At 35.4% G+C, this 9,139-nt stretch overlaps 1 pseudogene; it reads right to left on the reverse strand.

Annotated features, from left to right (window-relative positions):
- Nucleotides 1–8,487: 8,487 nt before the first annotated feature.
- On the reverse strand, nucleotides 8,488–8,907 carry LOC114053756 (annotated as a pseudogene).
- Nucleotides 8,908–9,139: the final 232 nt, after the last annotated feature.

Below are 9,139 nucleotides of genomic sequence, written 5' to 3' on the forward strand. Positions count from 1 at the left end.
TACTTGGCAACTGATGAGAAATGGTGTTTGAGGAAGAATGAGGAGGGGAGAACAACACCAAAATTATAGATTGAGTGATGGGAATTCTGGTACTCATGATTGAAATAGGGAATTTAAGAAGAAGAAGGATAATGGGCTTAGTGGTGGTGGTGGTGGTGGTGGTGGGGAGGAAGTTATGTTTTAGATTTGTCAAGTTTGATATTCTTGTGGGATATACATGTATTCAGTGTATAGAAGGCAGTTAGTGGCAGGCTAGGAAAGTGGGTTGGATATGTACATTTAGGGGCCATCTGAAGACTGTTACTAAAGCAGGGCAAAAGTCTCAGAGCAGAGCCCCCAGGAGGTAATAGAGGATGATGTTACCAGAGTGTCTAGCACATAGTAAGTATATAATAATTTTTCATTCACTCATATTGAGGAGATGTGATACTGGGAGTTGAGGAAAAGATAGAGTTCACCATGGATTCCTATATTTTGAAGCAAAGTATGAAGTGAGGTTTTCTGCCAACAATATAAACGGTCAGGAGTAGTGTAGGTGACTTGAGAAAATACTTAAAATAACTTTAAATCTATAAATTTGTGTCAACAGGATCAAATACACTGCTTATATTTACAATCAAGATATGATATCACCTAAGCTTTAAAATGTCAGAGAAGTGAGAAGACAAAATGGAACTACCCAACAATGGATCTTGGATCTTTTTTCCCTTGTTTTAAAAATTAATCTTAATAGAAAGAACATTTTTTTTTCTTGCTTAGCCTTGGTAAATCCAAACTATAAGATTGGGATTCTGGGAAGTTGGGGTATTAAAAGAGAAATGACTTGACAAGCCCTGTAGAAGAGGAGCCTGGCAGTAGAATGACCAGATTAATAAGCATTGAGTGTGTTTGCCCAGAAAGAGAAGAACAGAGTAAGTAGGAAGTAGAAGATGATTAATGTAATGAGGTATGAGGAATACCTTGCAGACTTCTTCACATACTGTGATGAACATCCATTGTGTAGACACCTGCTCCATTTTTGAAAACAGAGAATATTAAAAATATACCTTAATTACAGAAGGAAAGCAAAGGTTGTTTAATTTTTTCTGAAAAACAAATATATTTTCTTTTTTAAAAAAATGTTAATGAAAACAATCCATTTGAAACCTTTCCAGCCTATCTTTCTTAAAATAGCAAGAGCATTTATTGGCAGTAACAGTAACCTCAGATGTGAATCTTCTTTTCCAGATGACATTCTATTTTCTCCTTAGGAAAAGAATTTAAGACAGTTCTGGGAACAGCATGGGGAAAAAAAATACACACACATATACAATCAAAATTTTCTGACAAGTTCTCTTTTAGTCTGCAAGCAAAATGCTGTATTTAATAGTCTTGTCGCACAGTGTAGTTATAAGCAGGCACCCTTACTTTTTCTGCTAAAATAAGCCCTTCAGAAAAGTAACCAGGAAAAATAAAAATGGTTGAACCACTTGTGAAAGCCAACAGGCAAGCCTGCTCGCTATAGTAAAAGAATATAAAAAAAAATCCTAAATAAATTCTCTGGACAAAACATTTGTAAAATTATAATTCTTAAGTTCTGAATACATCTCTGCATTTTAAAAAAGGAAATCTGCATATATCTTGTTTTCACATGGATTAAATAGCTCCATTCCAAAGGGGTTTATCTCATTAGTGGTATTTCATTTTCTCCCATTGGCAAATTATATTTTGATACCAGAAAAAGGAATAATATCCATTAAGGCTGCATGCAACAACAAAGATTTCATATAGATCAAAGTGAGAGAAAAGTGTGTGAATGTAATTAGTGACCTGAGAGCTTACTTAGCCTTTTTTCACTTCTGGTGTTTGTTACCTCAAAGAAATGAAAACATGGGGATTATTGAACTCAGGTTTCCTGGAAGTAGCTTTTGATTGGTTCTCCTAATAGTACAAAAATTAATTAATGCCAATAATGGGGGTAACAGTTAAAAATAAAGGATCAGTAGGTGTATACACACACACACACACATACACACACACACACACACATTCCAAAATCCATAGAGTTTTTATGATAGTTCTCTATTTCCCCTTCCCAGTACCTTTCTTCTGAATTCTAATTATACTATTTCCTGAACCAAAATCCTCTCGCAAGTTCATAATTATAATGGTGGGCAGATAGAGGACCTTGCCTTTCAGAAAATTTACCAGTGGATAGCAAGTTCCTCTAGATCTTGATAAGATTTGAAGACTTAAACCACAGGCTTAGCCATAAACTATGCATTTTTAAATTTTTTTAATTATTTATTTATTTTTACTTTTCAACACTCACTTCCATAAGCTTTTGAGTTTTAAATTTTTCCCCCTCCCTCTCTCCCTTCCCTAGTCCCCAAGATGGTGTGCAATCTGATATAGATTCTACATATACATTCATATTAAACATATATTTACATTAATCATATAGTGAAAAAGAATTAGAACCAATGGGAGGAACCATCAGAAACAGGAAACAAAACAAAACAATAACAACAAAAAAGAGAGTAAATAGTATGCTTTGATCTGCATTCAGACTCCATAGTTCTTTCTCTGGATGTGGACAGCATTTTCCAACATGAGTCTTTTGGAGTTGTCTTAGATCCTTGCATTGCTGAGAAGAATTAAGTCTATCAAAGTTAGTTATCACATAATGTGGTTGTTACTGTGTACAATGTTTTCCTGGTTCTGCTCACTTTATTCAGCATCAGTTCATATAAATCTTTTCAGGTTTTTCTGAAGTCTGTCTGCTCATCATTTCTTATAGCGTTCTAATATTCCATTACATTCACATACCACAATTTGTTCAGCCATTCCCCAATTGATGAGCATCCCCTCAATTTTCAATTCTTGGCCACCACAAAAAGAGCTGCTATAAATATTTTGTACATGTGGGTGCTTTTCCCATTTGTATAATATCTTTGGGATACAGACCTAGAAGTGGTATTGTTGGGACAAAGGGCATGCACAATTTCATAGCCCTTTGGGCATAGTTCCAAATTACTCTCCATAATAGTTGGATCAGTTCACAACTCTACCAACAATGCATTAATGTTCCAATTTTACCACATTTTCTCCAACATTTGTCATTTTCCTATTTTGTCATGTTAGCCAATTTGATAGGTGTAATGTGGTACCTCAGGGTTTTTTTTTTTTTTGATTTGTATTTCTCTATTTAGTAGTGATTTAAAGCAATTTTTCATATGATTCTAGAGGGTTTTAAATTATTCATCTGAAAACTGTCTGTTCATATCCTTTGACCATTTATCAATAGGGGAATAGAACTAGGCATTTATTGTCCAAGAGACATCTTAGATAAATATCAAGAGTGTTGTCACCAAAATTTGAGTAGCTGGATTATGGATTTTCAGTCATATCAATATATGAAATAGAGGACTTCTCATTTGAAATGATAAACAAAGTTCCTACCTTGATGTAATTATTAACCTTTATGATAACAGAAATAATCTCCTTCATAGCAAGTAAGATAATATTTGCAAATCACTTAGCACAGTACCTGACATATAGTGGATACTTAATAAATGCTTGCTTTCTTCTCCTTAACTCCATTTATCTTCTTTTTAATAATTAACATAGTTACATGATTTTAAATGACACTGCTGATATTAGGACTAAAATAATCATGCAAGCATACATATGACTCAGCTACTATTTTTTCATGGATTAATGGTAAAGTTTAAGTTGTAGTTTAGTCATTTCAGTCATTTCTGACTATTTAAGACCCCATTTGGGGTTTGTTGTCTAGCTCATTTTACAGTTGAGGAAAGTGAGGCAAACAGTGTTAAGTGACATGCCCAGGGTCACACAGCTAATAAGTGTCTGAGGCCATATTTTAATTTGGTAAGGTGACATGACACTCAATCCACTGCACCACCTAGTTTGAGTAGGCATTAGTTATTATCTAGCTCAACCGCCTCATTTCACAGATAAGTAAACTGTGTCCTAGCAAGAGTGTAATACCCAGGAATTCTGGAACTTGGGTCAAGCTGAATCAATGTTTGGGAGGAAAACACTATGTTGTGATGTCCCAGATCAATCCTTATCCATAATCCATGAAATATATTTCCTATATCCTCCCTTTCCTAAATTCTATGGAATAGCTTGCCTCCTCATCCAGAGAGATGAAAACTCTGAAGTACTTATCCCTGGGCAAAGGCCATGAAGGACCATCTTCATGAGAAATTAATCCTCTCTTTAAGGAAATTGTGGTTGAGTCTCTGTTTCTTAATCTGCTTGATAAAGGCCACACATGATTTGGAGGAGCAATATCTCTTCACACTTATTCCTTATTCTAGCACCAACATGCTAAGGACTTAAAATCTAGTTTTCTTGTCCTCCCCTGGTCAAAAGACTAATACAGGTGAACAATTTAATTCCTTCCATCACCCCCAGGGAAGTCAGAACCTTGTATAAAATCTCCAAAAGTTTCAGTATCTTTAATAATCTAAGTAAAGGGATTGAGTGGGAAAGCCTAGACCTACTGACTATAACCTGTGACTGGCTCATGAATTTTAAATGGTGCTTCAGTGTGCCTTGAAAAAATGTAATTGCTCATACTCCTCAGGTTGCTATTTCAACCATGTCTCACAATTCTCTGTAAATGATTATAATATAGAAAATCATCATCAATTAAACAAAACTAAAAATAAAATTAAAAACTATTCAATCACCCAGTCAAAAAGAATTTATTAAGCTCTTACTACGTTCCAGGAACTATGCTAAGTGCTGATGATACAAATATAAGAAAACTAAATAATCCCTGACCTCTAGGAGCTTATATTCTAATGGGGAAAATTAATGCATAACAAGGGAGTTGAAAAAGCAAGAAACACACAGAAAAAAGTGCCTGGATGGGGGCATGATAGTTAAATCATGAAAATCAGGGATGACTGGTCTGGGCTTCCTTTTCCCCCTAACCCCCAAAGAAAGGTTTTGAGAAGAGCTCACCAATAGGAAAAGGGTCTTTGAGGAGTAGAATGAAAGAGCAGCTATGGAATAGTGGCTAACTTTAATTTTGGAAATAGGTAGGTTGTTTCTTTGGTGTCTCTCTACTCTCCTTTTGAGCTCTCTTACTTTCTATGCCTGAGCCATCAGTTTCCTTAGAATCATAGATACAGAACTTAGAAGGGTTTATTGAAATCATAAAATTCCAATGCCTCATTATATATGGGAAAACTGAGATCCAAAGGTGCCAAAGTACTTCAAAAAGATAACAGAGAAAAATCAGTATTACAGTCCAGGTCCCCTAATTCCAAATCTAACATTCTTTGTTCTACATACCATTGTGTTATATTCTGGTCTGCTCCCATTCATAGATGATAATCTCTCAATTGTGGTTCCTTACTGAGTATTCTATTGGTCTCCATTATCAGGTTGTAAGTTATTTTCCCAAAACACAGTGAAAATGATTACTTCTAGTCTTGCTTATTGCAGTTTCTTTTGAGGAACACATAACACCATAAGTTTTTTATTTGTCCTCAGAACATTTTGAAAAAAATGGTATAAATATCTTCTTTTGACAATAGCACATGAAATGTTAGCATGATTTCTTCACTAAATTGATGGTAAAATTAATTTTGAGATAATTATTTGGAATATACATACAGAATAATTAAATGAAAAATAAAAAAGATAATGAAAGGAGATGACACGTTACTTCCAAAGATTTCCAAATCTTCCCAAAATAATCTAATGTATTCAGGTTATCATATTATTTGCACTTGTCTTGTGAACATATGATAGACTAAGTTGTGCTATTTGTGAATATCTTATGTCCCTTGTTAGATTTTTAAGCTCTGTGGAAGAAAGGACCATTTCTTATATATCTTTCCATATCTTTGAGCATCTAAAAGAGGACTTCCACCACAGTTCCTTAATGCATGGGTGTTCTGAAATTTGCTTGCTTTTCTGGTATATAAAAATTATAACATTCTACCATTGAGATTTTGAATTATCAAATGCTGTTTTACTTCAATGATGTATTATTTCATCTTTTTAGATAGTGTTTCCAAACATGCAGAGGTGTCTTACAAAGCAGTCTTTTTGTATTACTATGGCTGGGGAAAAAATCGTCCTTTAATGGTCAACCCTCTGATGAAGCCTTCCTTTAGCCCAGTTCATCAGATAAAGAGTCTTGTGCTGGAAAAAGACTCTATTAAACCTTTCTCACTTGGTAAGACTGCTAGTTATAATGACAGTTTAATTATCATGCACATGCATATACTCTTCCATTAACATTTTGAATTATTTGTCATAGAATAATCATATTTATGAACTGGGAAGGGGAATCCAGTTTCTCTAGAACAACATCAAAATCAACTGTATTTATCACACTCCCAATTATTCGGTGGTATCATAGTGCAAGATCTCCATTATGAGCTGAGATAAAAATCTAATTTTAAAAACAAACGATTGCTGATATGTTTTGTGATTAAAAAGTTCCTAGAAATCTATTGCCTTTGTATAGTTTCCAAAGATCATCTGCATTGGCTACTTACTAAATCATCTCTGCTCATAGTATTTTTCAGGACTTCAAATTTGGTCTTTAATTTGGAAGTTTTAATTTGTTCTTTTTCAATTTTTTTATTTTATTTGGATGCTCAGTTCATTGATCTGCTCTTTATTTTATCAATATAAGAATTTAAAGAAATATTTTTCCCATAAGTACTACGTTTGTGGTATCCCATAAATTTTGCTAGGGATTGCTTTTCAGAGAGGGAGAGGTTGAGGTCTGCCACTTGTATAGTTTTGCTGTCTGTTTCTTCCTGTAATTCCCTTAACTTCTCCTCTAAGAATTTGGATGTTATTCCACTTGGTGCATATATCACTTCAGTGTCTATGGTGCATTTTACAGGATGTAGTTTCCTTAACTCTCTTAATTAGATGTATTTTTACTTTTGTTTTATCTGAGATCAGGATTGCTACACCTGCTTTTTTTTTTTTTACTTCAGCTGAAGCATAACATATTCTACTCCAGCCTTTTACCTTTATTCTATGTGTATCCCTCTGTTTCAAATGTGTTTCTTGTAAACAACTATTGTAGGAGTATGGTTTTTAATCCATTCTGCTATCTGCTTCCATTTTATGGGAGAGCTCACCCCATTCACATTCACAGTTGTGATTACTATCTGTGTTTTCCTCTCTATCCTATTCCCCACCCCTCCTGTTTATGCTTTTCTTTCTGCTTTCTGCTTTTCCCTCCCCATTAGAGTTTTGCTTCTGACCACCACCTCACTCAGTCTGCCCTCCCTTCTATCAGCCCCCATTTTCTTTGCCTTTTCTCTTGCTAATTCTTCCATTCCTTCTATAATTCCTCTCTTTCCTTTCCCCTTTCCCCTGCTACTGGATATAGGGCAAGTTAGATTTCTATACCTGATTGAGTATGTTATTCCCTCCTTGAGTCAAATCTGATGACAGTAAAGTTCAAACAATGCTCATCTCCCTCCCTTCTTTCCCCCTACTGTAATATGTTTTTGTACCTATTCATGTGATGTAATTTATCCTTTTCTGCCTCCTCCTTTCCTCTTTTCCTATCACAATCCATTTTTATCATTTAATTAGGTTTTTTTATCATCACATGAAAGTCAACTTAAACTCACTCCCTCTATGTGTATCCCTTCTAAATGTAATAAAGATACAGTTCTGAAGAGTTATACGTATCATCTTCCCATATAGAAGTAAACAGTTTGTCCTTATTAAATAATATTTTTTTCTTTCCTGTTTACCTTTTTATGTCTCTCTTGAGTCTTGTATTTGAAGATCAAATTTTCCACTGAGTGCTGGTCTTTTCATCAGGAAAATCTGGAAGTCCCCTATTTCATTGAATGCTCATCTCCTCCCTGGAAAGATTATGCTCAGTTTTTCTGGGTAGTTGATCCCTGGTTGTAATTCAAGTTCCTTTGCCTTATGGAGTATCATATTCCATGCTCTCTGCTCTCTTAATGTAGAAGCTGCAAGATCCTCCATAATCCTTACTGTGGTTCCACAATATTTGAATTGCTTCTTTCTAGCTGGAAATTCTGGAAATTGACTACAATATTCCTTGGAATTTTCAATTTGGGATCTCTTTCAGGAGATGATAGGTAGATTCTTTCAATGACTATTTTACCCTCTGGTTCTAGGACTTCAGGACAGTTTTCCTTGATGATTTCTTGAAAGATGCTGTCTAGGCTCTTTTTTTTAAAATCATGCCTTTCAGGTAGACCAATAATTCTTAAATTGTCTGTTGTGGATCTAGTTTCCAGGTCAATTATTTTTCCAATGAGGTATTTTACATTTTCTTCTTTTTTTCATTCTTTTGATTTTGTTTGACTGATTCTTGATGTCTCATAGAGTCATTAGCTTCCACTTGCCCAATTCTAATTTTTAGTGAATTGTTTTCTTCAGTTAGCTTTTCCATTTGTCCCTTTCTAAATTTTTTTAAGAAGCTTCTTATTTTTATTGTTAGGATCCAGGTTACTTGAGAGGGATGAAACAAGAGGAGTGGGTGGCTTCAATACCCAGCTGTCCATGTTTCACAGGCTTGTAGGTAATAGACAATTCACCCAGATAGTGTCCAACCATCTCGGGCTGATTGAAGGTCTTGCCATTGAAAATGCCCACCACACTTCCCACAATCTCTGGCAGGATGATCCTGTCCTGAAGGTGTGTCTTTACTACCTCGGACTTTTTCATGTGGGGTGCCTCCTTCTTGGCCTTCCTCAGGAGGGAATGCTGTTTGTGCAGTAGACCCCTGTTGAGTCGCTGCTGCTGTTGAGTACTGTACAACTGCAGGAGCTGTTGCTCATAAGACATGTCCCACAGCTGATCCAGGTCCATGCCACATTAGGTGAACTTCCAGAAGATTCACTTCTTCTTCTGCTCCACTTCTGCCATCTTGTCTACTGTCAGAAAAAGCTCCCCTTTTAATTTTTTTTTTTTAGGCATTTGGGGATAAGTGACTTGGTAAGGGTCACACAGCTAGTAAGTGTCAAGTGTTTGGTCTGAGGCTGGATTTGAATGCAGGTCCTCCTGACTTCAGAGCTGGTGCTCTATCCACTGCACAATCTAGCTGCCCCTCCCCTTTTAATTTTTAAGGAGATGTTTTCTTCAATGTTCTTTTTTTCCA

Source organism: Vombatus ursinus, unplaced genomic scaffold (assembly GCF_900497805.2).
Source record: "Vombatus ursinus unplaced genomic scaffold, bare-nosed wombat genome assembly UNPS02014812.1, whole genome shotgun sequence".
NCBI lineage: Eukaryota > Metazoa > Chordata > Mammalia > Diprotodontia > Vombatidae > Vombatus > Vombatus ursinus.